Source organism: Anopheles marshallii, chromosome 3, assembly GCF_943734725.1.
Source record: "Anopheles marshallii chromosome 3, idAnoMarsDA_429_01, whole genome shotgun sequence".
Lineage (NCBI taxonomy): Eukaryota > Metazoa > Arthropoda > Insecta > Diptera > Culicidae > Anopheles > Anopheles marshallii.
In genome coordinates, this window is record NC_071327.1 from 32,499,664 (window position 1) to 32,520,978 (window position 21,315).

Here is a 21,315-nt window from a genome sequence, read left to right on the forward strand (position 1 = left end):
AATTTACATGAAGAAAGACAACTGCCAATGAAAACGGGTCTATTTTTCCGCTAGGCATTTCACAATGCATCGTAAAATGGTCTTTGTTACGTATTGTCTAACACAACACTGCTAGGTATTATTTGTTTCGAATGCTGTAAAAGTTTTACTTCACTTTCGTTTCATTCGTTATCACAATCTGTACAACTGGTTTCTTCCAAAGCGAAAGCATGAATAAAAAAATAACTAAGATAAGCCGCAACGATAGAAGGAGAAGAAGAGATAAAACACACAAAAACAAAAGAAACCCTTGAAACAAACTCGAAACATAAAAAAAAAATTAGCCTATGCAGCGATAACAATGATAAGCTAATCATGCATTAAAAAATAAAAGAAGACAAATGAGAAGCATAACATAATAACGTAGAAATATGAACACGAACGAAAACAAAAAGAATGAACACTGAAATCAACTACCTCCACGTACTGTAGAAATAGTGAAATAGGTGCGTTAGCAGAAACGCCATTTTTATGTTAATTTTTAAATAGCTCTTGATTTTAAGCAATAAGACGACGTAATAGTCGAAATCAATAATATTACGTACTTCTTCAAAGACATTTACAAATCAGGTTAAAGCAAGCAAGATAAAACAAGTCAAACGGTCTACAAAACTGAAACGCAAGCAGAAAAACGAAACATGAATGAAAAAAAAAATGATGAAACTACACTGCAAAATATCAGATAATTGCAGGTCATATACGAATATAAACATTACGGCGTATCGTTTACTTTCGGCATCCCCACACAAACCAAAATCCGTGCAAAGCCGAACAAAAAGTTTACAAGAAAAATAATTTCACAGCTAAGCAGCACCATCCACTGATAGTTTCAGTCGGAAAAATGTTCCAAAATCTTAACGTTTGATTCTTTCGCAGAGTAAATTTAATGCAAAAACCAACCCATCCTGGCAAACAGCGTAGCATGGAAGGTATTGAAACAATTTAACCGGTATCACAAAACATCGTTTCGGCAAAAGATGTAAGCAAAGGAATTATGTTGCATGCTGGCAGTATAAATGCTCGTATCTAAAGTAAATTTACATCATATGCAAAACAAGTTACAAACCGTTCGGCTATAGGACAGAGATGGGAAATCGAAGGCAAAATTATGTAACAGTAAAGCGTAATGCAGCAAAAGCTCATCGCATGAGGAAAGGTTTGGCAAGTTCAAATTGAAACTAATGAAATACAAATGACGATACCCTAACCGGATGCACAAAAATCGAAGAAGCAGACGAGAATATGATTTGGGCGGCAAAATTTTCGACAGCAATGTGACAAAGGATCAATGGAACGAGATATGAACGAGCGAGTGTGTGAATCGCAAAATTGCGCGAGCAAATTCAGAATGAAAAGAAGGATAAAAAACCCCTAAATTTACGTAAATGCAAAAATGTTGATAAACAAACAAAACAAGCAAAAGTATAACATATTCGACGGCATGTGGAAGGTTACACTGAGTGCGAGCACTTTAAAAATTTAGTTATTTAAGACCAAGACAGACAGACCGCGCGGGAAATGTAGGCTGGAATAATCTCATGTAAATAGAGGTAAATTTGCATTGAAGCGAAACCACGATGGCACGCTGGCGAGATGGGAGTAAACGTTTGGTGCGCGATTGTTGCTCGTCCCCATTGGGTGATTTCGTCATCATCATCCACTACCCCATGTAAAACACAGCGAAAAGCAAAAATGGAAGCAAATGCTAAAGCTATAAAATAGCTTAGAGAGTAAAATTTAATGAAATTAAATTTTGGCAGTAAAGCGAATGATGAGAGCAAGCTGGAAAAGTCCCGCGCTATCCTCAAAAACCAATCTTGAGGTTGTAGAACGAACACAAGATACTACCAATCGTACTGTGGATGCAAAATTTAGTCAGCGATGTAAATTTCTAATGAAAAAAAAAGATACGAATAGAGCGCAGCAAAGTGCAGTTGGCTTATGTAGATGGTGTTTACCTAGAATTTAACGTATGAGTACACACACTCACCGGATAAAATTACGAACGATTGCGAGGAGATTGCGAACCACCAGAATTATGCATGACGATGATTTAATTTCGATAATACATATGAAAAACGTACATTACACAAGATGAAATACTATATGCATCATGAAAATTTAGTTGGTATACACGCAGAGAGCACTTCACCTTTTTGGCAAATGATGTAGAAGAAAGAAAAAAGAGAAAAAAGCTAACGTGCAAAATGGTGAAAGGAGGCCAAACGCAAAGTATTGGTTTGGTTTTCCTTAGCTAATGTACATACATACAAAAAAAAAAGATGTGAAAATTTGTCCTTTGGAAGAGTAGAAACTGTAAATTTTTAATGTTTGGCGAAATAATTATGAGGAAAATTTAAATACGTAGAATATCTCGACAAATACAACAAGCAAACACACTATACGACAAAATTGAGTGCGCAAAGTGCAGTGCAAAGAGAAATGGCAAACAAAAACTGTTGTCTGCAGACGATGCATACAAACTCAACACTCAGTCCGTGCGTACAACCGTCAAAAAGCGAAAGCGACAGTAATTAAATTATTGTTTGTTTGCGGCTAATGCATTGATGATTTATTGGTTTGTATGATTATTAACGTATGGCACAGACAGAAGAAAGCGAAACGAACGTGCTTCGAACCATCTTTGGCAAATCCCCCCTTTTGGCAACTATAACGAAAGAGAGAAAGAGAGAAGGCAAAACAAAAATAAAATAAGTAAATTTAGTTAGTGCAAAGGTAACATAAAAATAACACGTTTAGGCAATACCGAAAAGAAACGAAAGTTTTTTTCAAAATTATTAAGCAAAAATTTCTAAGCAAAATTCTAAATTCAATTAGGAGCGCGAGATGAATGGTAAACAAATAATGTTTTCGTTGCTGTTTTTTGTTGACGCTAGTACGGATATATTGATGCGGACACAGGTCACAGATACTTCCTTAACTATTCGGAAGTGCAAAGGCAAACACAAAACAACACAAAACAAATGAAAAAAAAAACGCTGGGTGCATAACTTTTAGGCAAATAAGACAAAATTCTGCAGAATTACATGTTTGACGAGATGAGAAAGAGAATAACAACTATGTATTCGATAGCTGTAAAGTGTAAAACTGAGTGTGAGTTTGTTGTTTGTTTTTTCCTTTCCAAAATCATCATGATGCTTATCATTAAATCACGTGCGAAATGGAGTCGACGAGGAAAACTGTCATGCACGGCCATTTTAGCTCTGGTTCGTAATCTAGGTTTTTCGGCTTAAAACGGTTAGAAAACAAAAAAACACAACATTTCTTCTTTGGAATAGTGTATATTTTGGCAGAGTAAAGGCAGCACAATATATGTTTTGGAATGGTTGAGCGAAAGTCCACACAATGACGATTGATCAGTTCTACTATAATCCGCCCTATGGGTTGGATTCAGCGCAACGATTATCTGGGCACTGGCATGGTGGTGGAATTTTAAACGAGTCTGGTTGATTTGTGTCTGTAGGAACACATTGTTTTTAGCGATGTACTTTGTTTATCTTTTTTGATGCTCGATGTTGACAAATGTCCTTTTTGTGTGTGTAATTGCTCCCTAGCAATCACACGTGCATGTGTTTGTTTTTAGTTTTTGAAGAGTGAATAGCTTTTCTGGTATCAGTTTCTGTATACAGTTATACATTTCGAACCATGCTTGCAAAATCTTATCGAGAAGCTTCACAACAACAGCAAACAAAGCAATAAACACACGTGAGTGGTGTTTATGGGAAACAATTCTGGAAGGACCTTTTCGCCAGGAAGAGATGAATAGATGAGAGAAAAGATGAAAGATAGTGAAGAGAGAAAGAAAGAGAGCGGGAAAATATTGATAAGAAGACCGAGAGAAATGAAAGGAAGAAGGAAAAAACTCAGCTAGTCACAAGTGCAACACACTCAGGTACAATAAAAATGTAACGAAACATTGTAGAATTATTTAGCATGTATGAGAAGATGCGCAATCGCACACCGATTGCGAAAGGGCTACAGTGTACGCAGACAGTTGCAGCACGACTCACGAACCAGCATAACATATAGTCAATAGCAAACGGCATAATGTGAGCATACTGATGTTGCTCGATAAGATGCTGGAAGGATAACAAAGCGAAAGTTTCGTGTTGATTTGTGGCATTTAGTTTTCTTTCATTTTAGTTTCGACAGTTCCTCGGGCACACCACGATCGTTGTTGTATAAGTTTGTTTTTCTTTCCTTATTAGTATCCCTTTTTTTGCTGCTGCATCAGACATCTTGCATGGGCAGATAATTGTTTGACGCATAACAACAACAAGCGTGGTTACAGTGCTAAAGTATCAAAAGGGGCGAAAGGAAAACAGAACAGAAAAGAAATGAACACACACAACAAACACACATTTGCGAATAAGAAAATGGGCAAAATTAACTTTAGATCTATATACTACTATACTAGCGCGTAGTTGCAACGAGATATACTTAAAGGGAACTCTGTACCCCCCAATGTTTGTAACAAATTTGTAAAAAAAAAAACAATCCTTTTACATCAGCAGCACGTAAGGTCAGGAAATCAGGTAGGTTACCGGTGAACGGTGAAAACCTGAAAAATGAGATACGTAAAGTTATGTTTTATTTTCGTCTATTTTCGCCATTGTTTGCGTTAAAAGTTTTCTTGAAAAAAAAACGAAACATTGATCTTACAGATCGCGACGAGATACGAATACAAACAAAGTAAAACTGCAAATGCTGCAAACACACGGAAATGAATTACGGCAGTTGCAAAATACGACACAAGAGATACGGATGTGAAAAATTCAAAATTCTTCAAAAATTATTATCCCCCCCCCTCAATCTGCTTGATTAGAAGCCATTTCATGAATTGGGCAAGAAACGCTTGAACAAAACTTGCAAGAGAAAGGAGAAACACCCCCCCCCCACTTCAAATCATACCATACAACGCGTATACTTTTGGAATACTGTTTTTGGATTGCTTTTCGTACACATTACAACTTATCTCTACATCAACGTATACCAAATAAACAAACACAACGTTATCCTATTGATATGAACCACAATGTGTAAGGTGATAAAAACAAGGAAACGCCTAGGGTTGCCACTAGCGATACTGGACGTATTGGACGAGTAGGTGTCTACGTTGCTCCAACGCATGTGCTAACACTACGACGCTATCAATCGAGGCTAGTATAGAGAACCTTTTCGAGGCTAGAACAGCGAACGAGGCTTTCAGGACGAAAGGAAGAAGACGACCAAGAACCCCACGCAAGTTTAGTCGCGCGTACAACGGCAACGTGGAATCGAAAGTCGAAAAATAGCCCGCTAGTATTTGTTAGTGGCACCCGGCTCAGGATCATACGGTAATGCCACACAGTAACTGAAACAGTGTAAATATTTTACCATATCCCGGCGGGAGGTCTTACGCCACCGGGGGTTGCATCTAACAATGCAAAGCCGGGATGTCAAGAGTTCCCCACGGAAATTGGTACACTATGCAATAAGCTAGTCTAATATACTTTCTTTTTCAAACGCTGATTACACGGTTGCACGATGCAGCGCCTACACTGGCCACTGGAATCAATCCCGGGGCGCCAGATGTAAAGTGAGCTCGTCGCACGTCAGCAAGATGTAAATGGAGGTGCCAAGCAAGAAACCACGCAAGAGGAATACTATGTGCGCAAATTTCAAGGAGCAGAAACGTTTAGATATGCCCCGGCCCGATCCAGCGCAGTACTTGTTGGGGTTTGTTTTCATGGGAGCCAACCGAAGAGACTGTTATTTATTGTTACCTCAGTAGATGTTAATATGTGTAATGGCAATGCAATAATGTGTAGGGTGTTAGTTTTTATTCGCGTTTTACTATTATCTTTTATTGTTTGAGTTAGTATTTCTCCCGTGCTTCTTGGCATGGTACGGGTGCTCATAAACCAACTGCAAACCAATAGAGTTATAATCGAACCCCACACACCCATGCGCGTGGCGACATTAGTCGGAATAGCGGGCTACATCCCTTTTTGCGCACATAGTGTTCCTCCGGCGGATTTTGGATCACCTTCCGAAAGGCCTTATTAAAAAAAACCGGAACAGTAGTAGCAGATAAGTACAGTATTCCGAATGTTACATATTATGTTTATTAATTGTGTGTACGTTCCCTTCGTCCGATCTGTTCCCGCTTTTTTCTGAGCTTCTCGTTTCGTCGGAATGGACTTCTGGACTTTGATGACGCGAGGAAGAAGTGAAGACGTCGGACATTTCGGCGAAGAAACGGACACAGAAAATGGATCAGTTTCAAAGTAAACAGAGTTGACACGGTATAACAAAGCGTATACCTTTAAAGATATATACACGAAGTAATATAGCAACGATTAACTGTGAAATAGTATCCGTGCGGAAGTGCATTGGAAAGCGTAAAACAAATCGATAAACAGATATTGCAGATGAATAGACACGAACGTGTCAAACGCAAGAGCAGGAAGCAGATTATTTATTTATTTAACTTACCGCCTACAATACAATGCTCTTTTAAAACAAACAAACAAGACGCGTATACAATACCAACACACCACATTTGACGACCAATTGGGATGCGGTGGCCCGCATCGCCAAACGGGGGTCGCGTTAGGTTTGATTTGCAAAGCACCGAAAACGGCGAAACGACCGGTTGAGCCCAGAATATAGTAACGTGTGAACCAGAACCAGCATACAAATGGAAAACAATTCAGCTTATTACACACGAGAACTACTATTTACAGCTGAATAACACAAAATAGAATATACACAGAAGACACAGGATATATAGCAATACAAGACAGTACCCTTTTACAGTACTGGACAAAAAAAACCACAAGAGCAGCACGTTCTGTAAGCGTAATCGTTGCAAATTGGTTTATAGATTCTTTGCAGTTGCGTTATTTGCCCCACAAGTCCAATTAGTTGATTCAGCCCTAACTAATATGCAAACCATCAGCAAGCAAGCGGAAGCTCATGTGTGTAAGAATGGGAGAAGAATGTTTAAGCAAATGAAGGAGCGGAATTGCGATTGATCGTACCATTTTTCTAAATTCTCGAGACAAAACATGCATAATCAACTAAACGAGGGTATCATTTGCAAAAACGAAGATCTGAACCGAAAACCCCTTGACCTCGCACGGTCCAAGGGCTCCAAGCATCAAACAAAACACCCGTTTATTGGATAAACAAACATACAAACATAAATTTTATCGGCCAATCAGACGAAATCTGTTGGCAAAAACTTCACAACACAACATCTAGAACAAGATTCATGCTTTTCTTTATTTAAGTCCATATCAACACGAACAGTGGCGGAGTTGTGTCAGTTGCCCATCGCTTGACAACTTCGCTTTACTGTACTGTTACTAAAATAGTGTAAGCAACATGAGCGTGATCAAGCCATTGCTTTTGTGTTTGAAAATTACCACGACCGAAACGTAAATTGTCTGTGGTTCGAGGATAACAACGCATCTTCGCTCCCGTGCATCTGGGTGGTGTTGTGACGTTTTCCAGAGCCACAGACACATAATCCCACCGTTTTAACATTTAAAAAAATCATCTAGCTTTTATACAATTACTAGTTTAAACAATCTTCCGTCATGGCACCGCAGTTGCAACAGGACGGTCTTTAATTCGGGAGCGCGATTGTGGGCCGTCTATTATTTGTCAGTGATTTTTTTTTCGGTTTTCATGTTCCGTTTACTCCAGTTGTTCTCTCGTACGCATCGTTCATATGAACTTGAATTGCAAAGCATGAATTTTATTTTCCAATCCAAAGCGTCAACGTTAACTACACAGGACATGTTATGTCGCTTGCGTTGGGAAGCTAATGCATAAAAATCGTTCGGCTTAAAATGTAATTTTTGTCAAAATTAAGTGTAACAATACTGCTACTAACGCATCATAATAGCTGCTTTAACCCAAAGGCATCAACTATTGTTTTGCGCCAGTATCCTTACTAGTTTGATAACGTTGGGTTAACTATTTGGTTTTGGGTTTTTTTTGTTCTAAATTTTAGTAAGAAAAATGTGACAACAAATAACGCGCAAAAAAGGCAACGTAAGAAAAGAAACAACTTAAGCGATACAGCTTTGGAAAAAAAGAATACATTCATAACAAAAAAAAAACATGAAACGAATCGAAAAATGCGCATATGTATAATATCGAAGAGAGCAACATACGTATGATGGCTCGATGTCAAACATCGTCAGAAGGTGAGAAATGAAAAGGATAATCTTATAACACACCCCCATAGTTACCAGCTTATAAGTTTGCCTGCGATAAGTGATCGACGGCATCCGACGTTGAAATGAACGCCGTTATGTAATGGTTTAATTTAAGCTTCCTTCCAGAGAAAGAGAGAGAGAGATAAAGAGCATTGATGCCAAAGCATCTTTCATGTACAGATGTCGCGATGTTTATGGCAAAACAAAACGGAAGATTTGTGCGTGCATGCAGACATTGCAACAGAATGCAATTTGCAAAACATTTCACACCGCAACACACGTACAGATGTGCACATGCGCCAAGTCGATCGATGCACGATTATGTTGATTATGTCCTCATTTATAATTACCCCCTACCTTGGTTATTATTACTATTGGTTCGTTTTAAGTTTCGCTAGTAGCGTACATTGGTTTAAAATCATTGGGATTAATATTGCTTAGTTGCGTAAGATTCTGTAGCGTACGTACGTAAGCTAAACTCAGTAAACATCTGATAAAAAATGTGTTACTTTGTAAAAAAGAATTAAACAAAACAACAAAACTATGTGAATGGATAAAGAAGGCGGCCAAGATGGCGATGCCTACAAAACAACTAAAAAAACCAACAAAAAAGGGGGGAAACGGTTTTTTTCTTCTTCTTTGTACAACTGACGATCAGCGCGAATCGTGAATTTGAGCAAAAGTTTATAACGTTATGAAGAAAGAGAAAGATTTATGGAAAATCCGTCAACACGAATAAAACTCAATTTTTCGTACATTCTTTTTGTTCGTTTCATTTTTGTTCTTTATGATGCCTTTTTTACGTTTTTGCGTTGTTTCAAACATTTACAGTATTGCACTGAAATGGTTTATAATTTGATGACATTTTTTGTTAACCTTATATTGTACCTGGTATATTTTCATCGTAAATTGTAAGTTATTTATTCATTTTATATTTACGGTTTATTTTATGTTTTATTTAGGGTTGTATGTTTTATTTTTAGTTTTGAATTTAATTATTTCTTGTGTTATCTATTTTGCAGACAAAATCATCATATTGACGATGTGGTGTGTGACATTGTGCTGTTAATATGTTGCTCTCGCGTGTGGTTTAATAGCGCATGAACCAAGATATACTGTATTAAAAGACACCCGGATTGATTTCCCAAATGTAATACTCAAGAATGGAACGACTTCAATAATTTACACTAACTAAAGTGCAAACCGTCCAAAGCCCTGTGTAAAGGTTGAAAGCAAAATTCTGAAGAAATGAATGGCAACAGTTACCTTTCGTTGATGTTTGCTTATAAAACTAAAAAGGCATTCAGTTATCAAAAAAAATTTTTTTTGTGTTTTGCAAAGGCAAACGTAAACCGTCACACATTTCACAAATGATGTTTCACACCCAAATTTTTTTTATGCGAGGAGCAAAACCAAACCTGATGGACAGACGTAAACAAAACAATTACTCGTACTATACCAGTCAAAATTGTAAAACAACAAACTTATCTTTAGACAAAAACGTATAAATATTAATCCTAAATGAATAAAAGAGTAAGTTTTCGGCACGTTTCTTACTCTAGCTGGAGTACTTTCAAAAACAAGAAGGTGAAAGTCGATAAACTTTAGGCGTGTGTGTTTAACCGAAGGCGCGTTAGGTGTATACTTATGGAATGATCTGAAACTCACCCTTAAATTAGCATGCTAAATGTCCCCAGACATCCACAACAACAAAATCAATAAAAGTGGGGCATAGTGCGAGGACATCGCTGGCAAAACGTACCCGCAAAGACAAAAACACAAGTGCGTAGTGTGGTAGAGGTGTGCGAATGAATTGTGTAAGGTGCAATTTTGGATTAAAATTTTAATTTATATCGTACTATTAGAAGGCGGCATTTTTAGGCAACTAGGGTATATTTTACGGATAAAGTGAAAAAAAAAAACACGTAGATGTGAAAACTAAACACTACAAATTTAAAGCAACTATATGAGCATAAGCGAAACGTGCGGTACATCGGGCCTTTCGATGAAACGATTTTCAAAGGACACTCTCTTGACAAAGCTATACCATTAACAAAAGAAAAACAAATACTCTCTACATGCAGACAAACAACAAACACACAAACACATACACCATGTGAACAGCTGGAGCTTCTTAGAAGAGGTTATCCCCTGAATACGCTGTAGAAAATACGAATAAGACCAGTCAGTGTTAATTATCCCTCGTTGGGCGGCATTCCGCTGACGATACGATGAGAGGATTTAAAATTATATACCTATATATGATATATATATATATATATACATACTTCACGAGAGATACGATCAGAAATATATTAAGACAGCGTAAAAAAGTGAGTAGAAATACCATTGCTCGGTGGAAACGAGAGACATGTTCATGATATTGATGGTGAATAGTTCAAAATTCGTGGCGGTATACCAGATACAGAAAAAAAATCTATTCCAAGCGCACTATACACTTTTAGCGTTGAGGATCAAAATTCAAAATTTGCATCGTGTGTATTTGTGCAACCACTGTGAGTAGGGAGCGGAAGCGTGTTTAGCGGGCGTAGTGATGGAAGTGGAAAAAATATTGTATTTAAAATTACTCCCTAGATGTTTTGGTGTAGTTCAGAAATGGGTGGGTAATCAGTGAAAAAAATCGAAAGTTCATTGGGTAGGTAACATGCGAAACACGAAAACCTTGTAGAAGCTATCCTTTTTCTAACATCGTACTACTTCATACAAACATAAACAAACACCCCTTTAAGGAAGATCGTTTTGGATACTCCATTCGGGTTCCTCACACTAAAAAAAACATCATCTATTGACACAATCTCACAACACGCTTTTTCATTGTGTAGTTGTTTTGTTTTTGCTCCAACACTTATAACACGTAGACAAACAAACCGGAAACACACATACATAACAAGACGAAGAGAACAAAAGCATGTGAACAATGTTAAAGCTGCTGAATGGCACCATAATCGAATACAAAAAGTACAAAATCGTTTAGGAACAAAAATGATCATGTCTAAGGAGGAAGATCATTCAATGCAAAACAAAAAGAAACAAAATAAACAAAAAAGGAGATTATATTAAGCTTAAGTAAAACCGATCGATACAAACAAGAAAGAGATAGAAGAAGAAAACAGCAAAACCATACAACAAAGTAAAATAGCATTCAATGGCGGCAAGCAATGGACCACACACGTCATGTGTAGAAGCAATCCTTGCTTGTGCCCATAACACACGGTGTTTGCAACCTTTAACGATCGTGCTAACCCACTTTCACACTCACTCTTATAAATGGCTCAATGCAGTGCATAAAAAAGAAGTTAGAAAAGAGATAATTAAATCCAACAAGAAAATAGTTCAAAATCAAACGAAACGAAACAAACAAAAACATACACACACACATACTTTTCGGAAGTACAAAATTTCAGGGTTCAAATTAAGAGAAGCAAAAAACCTAATAACAACATTAGTCCGTAAAGATCCAAAATATTAGCTGAAAGAAGAAAGAAAACAAAAGAGTTCAAGTACTGTAAAACATACTTAAAAAAGAGAAGAAAACAAAACATAAACGAAGGAAACTAATGTAGACAACCTGAAAAGAAAAGGTACGCAGCGTAAGAGAGTAAACCGACAAAGTACATTTACCTTAAATGTAAGTTATTTGTAAATTAACGAAAAACAAAAACCAAAAAACAAAACCAACCTGATGAACTGTAAAATTGCTGTTGGGGTTAGAAAAACACAAAAGACACAAGTATAAGCTGGAAAACATCGAGCAGAAGAAGAAAAACAAACTACGTGAGTCTGTGAAAGTGGTAAAGTGGTAATAAACTGGTAGAAACGTATCAAACAATGGTAAAAGCGTGAGGAAACCGATGGAGTTGTGCAAAAAAATAGAATCTCTCGAAAATGGTAAACGAAAGCTAATACGAAGTATGGAACGAGTAGAACAGAAGTAGTAATACGGTAGAAAAAGTGAAGCAACAAAAGAGAATTGAACGCAGAGAAGACAAGTAAAAACACATACGTAAGATGTAACGTTTAGAAACTTTCAACCCAATTTGGTAGAGAAATGTGTTTAGTTGATACAATATATTTTTGACGATGAACGGTTTGGTGAACCAGATGTAAAAAAACGCTACCCACTAATGAATGGAAACGGGACAAAATTAAAGTAAAAAAAAAAACTCCCTTACTCACGGAGTAACACACGCAAACAAGTTTGGATTTAAACAAAAAGTAAAAAAGCAACAAAAAAAGAAGAATGAACATAACAAAAGCATAGAGACATTAAGAAAGTATAAGACAAAAAGGCATCCGGAGACGATCGATACAGAAGAGACATGATAAATTATGTTTGAACAACTAGCAAGCTGGAGCTAATTCGGATAAGTTTGGATTAAACATTGCGTACTGATTTTTCGGATAACTATCACCATCAAATCAAGAGAAATACGGGATGATACAAAGCCCGTACTGTCCCGCAAGAACAGCAAACAGGGACGATTATATATTTCTGATTAATCTTAACCATCCTTGGAATATGCTCATATCTTGTGTTTTTTTTTGTTTCCAAAACGTATGTATCAAAATTGTTTACGCGGCACCGCGAAATTGCGCAACATTTGCAGAAGAAGATCGCCAGTTTTGTGAATGTGAGATGCATGCAAAGAACTTTACATACCAACACCGTTTTACCTCACCGGCTGCAAAAGAAGCTGCATGAGTCGAGAAGCAGTTTAAACCCACAAACCCCAAATAATCAACAACAACAAAGGTCAGTGAATTACGCAGTGACATGGTTTGGACATGGAATGGTACGAGCGATACGATATCAATATACGCAATATCTGTCTTAAAACCCCAACCGACGGTTACGTTATCGAACCTCAAATCCATGTTGTGTTATCAGTTTACGTAACTTCTTACGCAAGCTAAGATAAAGCTCGTTCATTTGGCGCTTTCTTTAGCTTTTTGTGGTACGATTTAGCAGTTGGTTTGTGTTGGAATTGATTTTTTGAAAAGCTTCCTATTGTTGGGTCCACCTGTGGCAAGATGCGATGCGAACCACGGAGTCTCACCACCGGTACTGCTGGAATACAGAATCAAGAAGTATACTTAAATTTTCTCTGTATACGAAAACGTAATCAATATATTTCATATTGGAGTACCTCTCGGGCCTTACGTTGACGAACATTGTAAACGCAAGTGTTATCAAACACAACCAAGATGTGGCATACCGTGGCCGTTGGTGGTCTTTAATGGTGATGATTCTGTGTGCGCAGCAATAACAAACGATCAACCTGTTTTGAAGCATTAATTTTTTTGTTAAACAAACGGTTAGTTGAACAACATTTTAATGAGTCCTATTATTAGGTTCGTTTGCTTGAAACGATATGAGTGTGAGAGCTCATCAGCTATCAGTTTGTTACGCATACTTTTACATCCTTTTACATACGCATTTTTACTTAAGTATCTCCCTTACCGACTCCCCACTCCAGCCCCCACAAACCAACTGTTCAAACAGCTGTGAAAGAGAATTATTATTAAATAATAGATTGTATCTGTGATTTTAAATACAATGTAATTAAATTAATCGACGACGAGAGGAAACACGCAAAACTGATCAGATCACATCCGTTGGGTTGGAAGAGAAAACCAAATGCAGCACACGACACAATACAAACAGAGTTGGCAATGCAAACCAATGGTGGTGTAATACCCCAACAAGAGGCAGCAAAACATTTGCTGTTATTTGAACAAGAGACAAGATGGCAGGAAAACGGAAGAACTGAGGAACGGAAAACACATTAAAGCAAACAAACACTTCAGTTCTGCTTCCAGTACAGCGCTGTACGATTGCGTTTTTACGGAACTTCGGAGAGAATCTCAAAATTTAATTGTTCTTTGGAAGCTTATTCAAAACTATTGTACTTCTTAAAATGGTATCCTTTTAATGCCAACGAGTGGGGCGCACCGCACATCATTCGGAAGCCGGACAAAACCAAAACTACTTAAAATTAAATACTTATTTAGATGCTATCGATCGAAAACTATTTAAAAAAACATGGCCGGATGAAGGAAGTGCAGTTAATGCACGAGTGCGACAAGCAGCGTCAAAAAGCAGAGCGTGGTTTAGGAAGCGTAGAATTATGTGTAAATTTCAAGCAAAATTCACATCTTTGGATTAATCTAAATCTTAGTTTCGCGTGTGTATGTTTGAATACTGAAGCAAAAGCAGCAATAACAAAAACTGCAACAGAGATCCCGCCTGGCGATGGAACGGCACCTCATGGGGAGTTAGTTCCTCCCGTCGTCATGCAAGCGTATGCGCCGGGACCCAACATAACACTTCGGAAAATGTAAAATAATTTTGGCAAAACCCCCTTTTGGTAGTAAAACTCCAGCACAAATACTTATTATAGGAAGAAGCGAGCGCATCCGCGACAACAAGACAACCCACACAAACAACAAAAAAGGATGCAACAAAACACAACAAAATGTAAACGAGAGTAACAAAAACAAACAAAAAATGGGAGATGATTAATAACCAAACAAAACAAAACAAAACAAAAAAACAACTACGTACAGTTTCAGTGCGGAAATGGAAAACTGATGGAGGAAAAAAATAGAAAAATAAACAAATAAACGAGAAAAAAATCAGAAAAAGATGGCCCCGCACGGCGTAAGCCGGCGGAAACAACCAGAGAGGAAACTAAGTGAGACAAAGGACGAGTAGCGATAAATAAAAAAAACAAAATGGTACAGTGGATGGAACAACAGAAACACACTACAATATGATAATTTATATATAAATATTATATAAATAAAATTAATTTGTTGCTAATTGTTTTGCTTGTGCGTGCAGCGAAGTGAACATATCACATTACGTTTACTTTGGGTTTAAAAATAATCGATTGAGACAACTATTTTTTTCTAATTTATAAATATTTTTCGAATTTATTACGTCATGTATATTGCATTATTTTCGCCTTAAATAAGATCCAATCAATTAGCTTTTTGTGGAATACTTAAAAAAAGGGTAGCTACGATCGTAGTCGCGCTAGCACCTGAGTGGTAGCGTGGAATTGGAAGGCGTCAACCGATAAAGACATTTTGAATCAATGAAGCAGACGTTTTTAGCTATATTAACACACGGAAAATTCTAAATAATATAACATAAAGGTGTGATATAACTAGAAAATTGGTTTATAGTAAGGTCGGGGGCGTGTTTGCAATAATAGAAATGATGTTCTAATTACAGAAAGCAAAAATACGTTTTTCCATTATTTTTGGATATTTTTTTCGTTTTTAAGCAATATGCATTGAAGCCTAGTCTTCATTATTATTTTTTAATTTTTAAACTTTATTTTAAATATGGTGCCATATGCTATAAATATGATAGTTACAAATAAACTTTTTCCAATTGAAGTCTTTATTTAAACTTGATATGCTTGATAGCTTAATTTATGAAGTAACAATTCTGTTTTCCGTTCACATGATGTTTGCTTATCAGAGAATGGTTTAAAAATCCTCAAAAATCTTTTATTTCCCCGTCACTTCAAATTGATTCGACCTTCATAAACCTATTGCGACCATTAGTGTGAGCATGGGTGTGCGTGCGTTTTGCGCCACCACAACATCACCGATGACTACGTGCATGTTATTTCTATCGCTTTCACAGTTCCCACCAAACAGCTGTGATTGCATACTGCTTTCCACATTGCTAGGCAACCGGAGCGAACGCGAGTAAAATGCGAGCACTGAAGGATAAAATCTCATAGAAATGAGCAAATTTCTATCCACCTGCACGTAAAAAGGATGAACAAGTGAATTGAGAGGGCAAGTGAGAGTGAACGATTTTTCTCACGGTGTGAGTAAATCCCGTACCGTTTTACTAAGAACGTGCCAACGCAAAATTCAGTAGGAGAAGTTTCCTTTCCTATCATCCAAAGTTTTTCCCTAGCACCAGCTGGTCGGTGAGTAAATGAAAATGGAAATAACTTCCATGCTATTCTCTCCAAATTTAACCCTACGGTTGTATGGCGTTCTGTTTTCTTTCTCACGCTCATTCTCTCGCACACTGGTTTCTCAGGTAGTTCCTGGTTCTGCTCACCGACCATGACCATGATGTTTGATGCTGTATTAGGCACCAGTTCCCAATCGACTTCATACCCGGTCGGTGGAGTTTCCCATTTTCCAGTGAGGCAGCAAATCGCACCGCAGGACGACGCGCGCTAAACTTACAGTGTGTTTGAAGAGCCATTATCCACCCCAACAAACTCGCAAGGATACGATAGTGTGGTTTGTGTTTTTCCAATATTAAGCTCGCAAAAGGGTCATGATGCACGGTTGATGGTATTTTTGATCAATATTTCAACATCACGTCGATCGTATACGATGTCTCGTCGCCTGACGCTTGAAGTACATGTGTGGATGGGCGTCCCGAGCGTTGTATTTATATGCACAAAAGGAAAACGGATTTCCGGCGGATGTGAAACGGGATGTACGGGGTGGTTTTTTCTTTTTTTTCCATTTTACTTTGCTTTTCTGCTTTCTCGAACGGGTTGCGGACATTGTTCTCGCCACACAGATACAGATCGGCCGGGGGTATAGTTTTCTTCCCGTCCGCAATCCCTTCCTTACAGCGTTCCGACTCCAGTCGGTTCTGCTTTTGAAAAGGCATTCCCCGTGCAGGGGGAGAAAGCTTTCGATATTTTTTGGGTTGGAACCGTTCCAAAGATTCACCATTAGATGATGGTTTCATTTTTCACTCTTCCCAGTTGGGCTGTTCTAGGGCTTTGGTTGCCTTTGGCAGCTTTTCCCTTCCAATGGACAATACCATCCTGCGATTTGGGCGATAAACCTAACGAACCAAACGCATTTATGCCTTTTCTGGATTCGTTAGTTTACTCAAATTCCTTCCCCTTTTCGCTTTCCTTTGATACTTCACGTCTTCTCTTTGTTGTCATTGCTTTCGAGAAGTGCAGTGCAGCAACGATTGAGTGCAGCTGAAAGGATTTGGCAAGCGAAGTGAGTGAAAAGTGATGGGTGAGATATTACTACCAAAAAGATAAAGTGGAAATAGTGTTGGAAACGTGTTGTGAGAAGCAAATGTGTTCAAAAAGCGTTGCTCATTATTAATGTTTGTGTGCAATTAATATAAGAAAGAGGCAAAATCAATTAAAGAAATGGAAGAGTTTACGGAAAGAAAATAATGCTCATGGAGGAATAAAAGTGAAGTGGAGTTAAATAAAGCAAAGTAAAATTACTTACAAATGATGAAATAAAAAAGGCAGTCATTGTATAACTAGTGGTGTTATTAAATAAAATTCTTAATGAAACATTAGGCTTTCCTTACCGATAGTTGAAAAAGCGGTTAAAAGGTGATAAATAACACTAATCCAAAGCCGGAGCTTGATATACGAAACAAAACCTCAACCAAACCAAAATCGCCGGCTTGGTGCGGTTTCCTCCCCGTATGTGTGTCTGTACGTGTTTGTGTTCGGGTCACCACAATCGCATTCGATTTCACACCCAGCCCAATGGAGGGAAGAAATGAAGATTTAAATCGACTCTTGGTGCACGGTTGAAATTCCTTCCAATCGAGAGACCGGTCGGGTGTATGCCACATATACACACACAGATCTTCTGCAGACCACACGAACCTGGTCCATTCCGTTCACCACGGACAGCAACCGAATCCTTAACCGGAGAACGAGTGCTTCGGAACGGCGCACTGTTGAAAGGATTTATTTTCAAATTGAAAAACGGACACAATCCCACGATTAGGTAAGCTCATTTAATGAGATGTTATAACGCAAGCAGGGCGGGTACATCGGGACGGTTCCGGCGGGCAGTGGGTTCCGGTTGCTTGGGATGGGAAATAAATTCTGTACTGGGAATGGGAGAATTTCATCACGAAGGAAAAAAAGTTCTCCACCCTTTTACCCGGCCAGCTTGCAACGACTTGTATAAAACCGGGCACCAAACATAAGTTAAAAAACTAAATAAAACAGGTGGGCTTAGCAGCCGCTGGCCTTTCGGAAACCCCTTTTGGAGGCCTCCCTCGTTTGCTAACACGGGTGCCCAACGGGAAAAAAGGACAACAAACGGGTCCTCTCTTCAGGAAAATAAAACACAAGAAAATAAGTTACAGAAAAAATACAGACCAACGTCATACGCGTATGTGACCCACCGGAGTGGTACGGGATACTTTCGTTCAGTTTCGTTGTGTGTGCCATTGCTTTTTGGGGTTATTTTTGCCAGTTGGTTTTGATGGGAAATTTACTACCCTGCTCGTAAGGTCTGTGTCTGGTGTTAGTGTATGTATGTGTAGTATGACCCGCAAGTGTACACTTCGCCATGATTAACTTTTTTGTGGCTCGACCTTTTTTTCTTTAATACATTCCCGACGAGGATCGTATAAATATTTGAACGAAAAACAGCTACAGGTCGTCTCTCAGTGATGCTGTATTTTCTGTTATGTTTTTGAATTCCGTCCAACGCTGCGGTCACTTGCACCCGTGACACAGATACGCTTCTGCTCGCGTGCGGGACAATTTAATCCTTTCAATCGCTCGAACGAGCTCACACCCACCTGTAACGTGGGAAAACGCTCGTCTTCTATCTCTCTTTCTCTTTTTTTTCTCTCTCTCTCTTTCCCGTCTCGCTTTCCATTCGAATCCTTCCCGAAGCGTAACCATCCATTACAGTTTTTCATTTTAAACTATTAAAATGAATGGTTAAAACTGATTAGATATAAAAGGCCCGGCTTGCATTCGTCCACGCCGAGTAACGAAAAAGTTCCACGTTCGGCTCAACAGTTGCTGCGACAATTCTACGTGTGCATAAGCTCCGCAGAGGATCCTGAAAGGGTGGTATTATGGGCCACTAAACAAGTTTATGGCCCTCCTTTTAGTCTCGATAGCAATGCGGACAAGTCCCCAGAGTGTAATGTGTAGTGAAAGATAATTGTAAAATAGTTTTATAATCCAGCCCGAATCCGTGGTCTTGGTTGTGCCTTCTACTGGTGGGAGATCTCCGTTTCTATTGCTTCATTTACGAATGGGCACGGTTTGGTCGTTACTTTCATGTACGAGAGAAACTTGCAAAACTAACCCAGAAAAAAAGAAGCCCGAAACATCGTATAACACAGCAAGAAAAACCAACCAAAATACATAAAAGATTTGCCGTGGGTTTGTATAGCACTTCTTCGCTGGATCTGCCAGCTGCATCGTGTGCCGGGCGGAAATGCAATTTTGTTGCAGTAATACTTTCGTCGGTTTGGTTCGGCGATAGCGCAGCGGGACACAACGCCACAACAAAACGATACAGGAAACCGGGATGTATTAAGGCGAGCACAGTAAAGAAGAAACTTGTTGTACGAGCAAAGTATCAAGGGATAGACCGAGATTAAGGACATTAAAGTTTTAGTATCTTTGCAATGCGTGGTGCATTGATGTGTACAAGAAAGTATGAACGCGCCGGAAAGAAAGTCTATCGAACAATAACGATGGTCCATCGTGTAGTCGGGATTTGCTGACATTGTACTTTAACATTGGTTTTATGTTTATTTTTCCAACAAATTGCAAATGCTCTCACACAACATTGTATTACTTTTGTGATGTGCTGTCTTTGGTGTTTTGCTTGTTCGATGGTTGGTAGAAAAAGGATTTATTTATGTGATGTGTTTCTCCTAAAGTTTTTGTCTGACATTCTTGTATATTGATATTTACTTACCTTTCAGAGTGCATTAGAAGATATATTAGGGTGTATTTAAGATACGTTAGCATACGATAGAAAGGTCTTCTGAACCAAAACAAGCAATAGAAGTTCCGGATGTATCGTCACTAGAGTGACATCCGATAACACAACTTAGTCTGCACAAATGGAGATGGAGTTTTGTAATGTTGTGCCTAATGCTTCTCTTCAGAAGAACTTTTTATATCGTATCGTTTGAAGCTGGAATCTGTTAACAGTTTAAAAATAATTAATAAAGATTTGTAGGGTAAGTGTACCAATAATGGTGCAATTAGTCTGCATACGAACGGTTGGAACATGTTGAAGTTGTTTGAAAGGAGCAAATTTCATTGTATCAACAATTTTCCGTATGCAACGATTCCTTCGATATATCGGAAATTTGTTGCTGGCTGCTTATTTGTTATAATTATGTAGTATTCTGATTATGTCCGTAACACTAATATAGTGTAAAGCATTCTTATATAATATTTTAGTATACGTAAACTATTTTAGTAATTGTCTACCAATTAAATGTAATAATACAATTTTGAGTATACTAATCGAAAGATAATAATTTACAATGCACTTAATTAGTAGTTAATGTGGCATTCCTTTATACCAATTTAGTGTACCAAAATAAACTATCTTAGTGTCAATCTCTTAATTTAGTATATCCCGATAGCCTATTTCAAACTATACTAATTTACTGTACTGCTAAGTTGTACTGTTTTGTACCCCTCTTTTAATTAAGTACACTTTATATACTTCGGTATACTATTTTGGTATTAGTCCGCCAAGTAATAGTAGTGTATCGGGTATTTAGTAAAGCCGGATAAATTATTTTACCATTAATTTAGAATAGCAATGTAAACTATTTTAGTACGCCTCTGTTGCACAGGAATTCTAATTTAGTACATAAGGTATGCTGTTTTATTCTTCTTCTTTGGCCCGCTCTTAATGTTGAGCACGTCGTGCTGACATGGCCTGGTCACCAATACGTTTCCAGGAGACTCGATCCAGGGCTGCCGCTCTCCATCCTCTGCTGCACCCGATCTCCGACAGGTTCTGCTCCACCTGATCCAGCCAACGGGCTCGCTGCGCTCCTCTGCGTCTCGTGCCGAACGGGTCGCCGACGAGGACCTTTTTGGTGGGGCACGAGTCCGGTATCCTCATGACGTGCCCCAACCAGCGTATCTTTGCGGACTTCGGCTGTTTTAATCTATGCGTACTAAATGTGTTATAAAAAGTATGCTATTTTAGTAAACGGCTACTCATTTAGTATACCTTTTTTAGTATGTGTCTA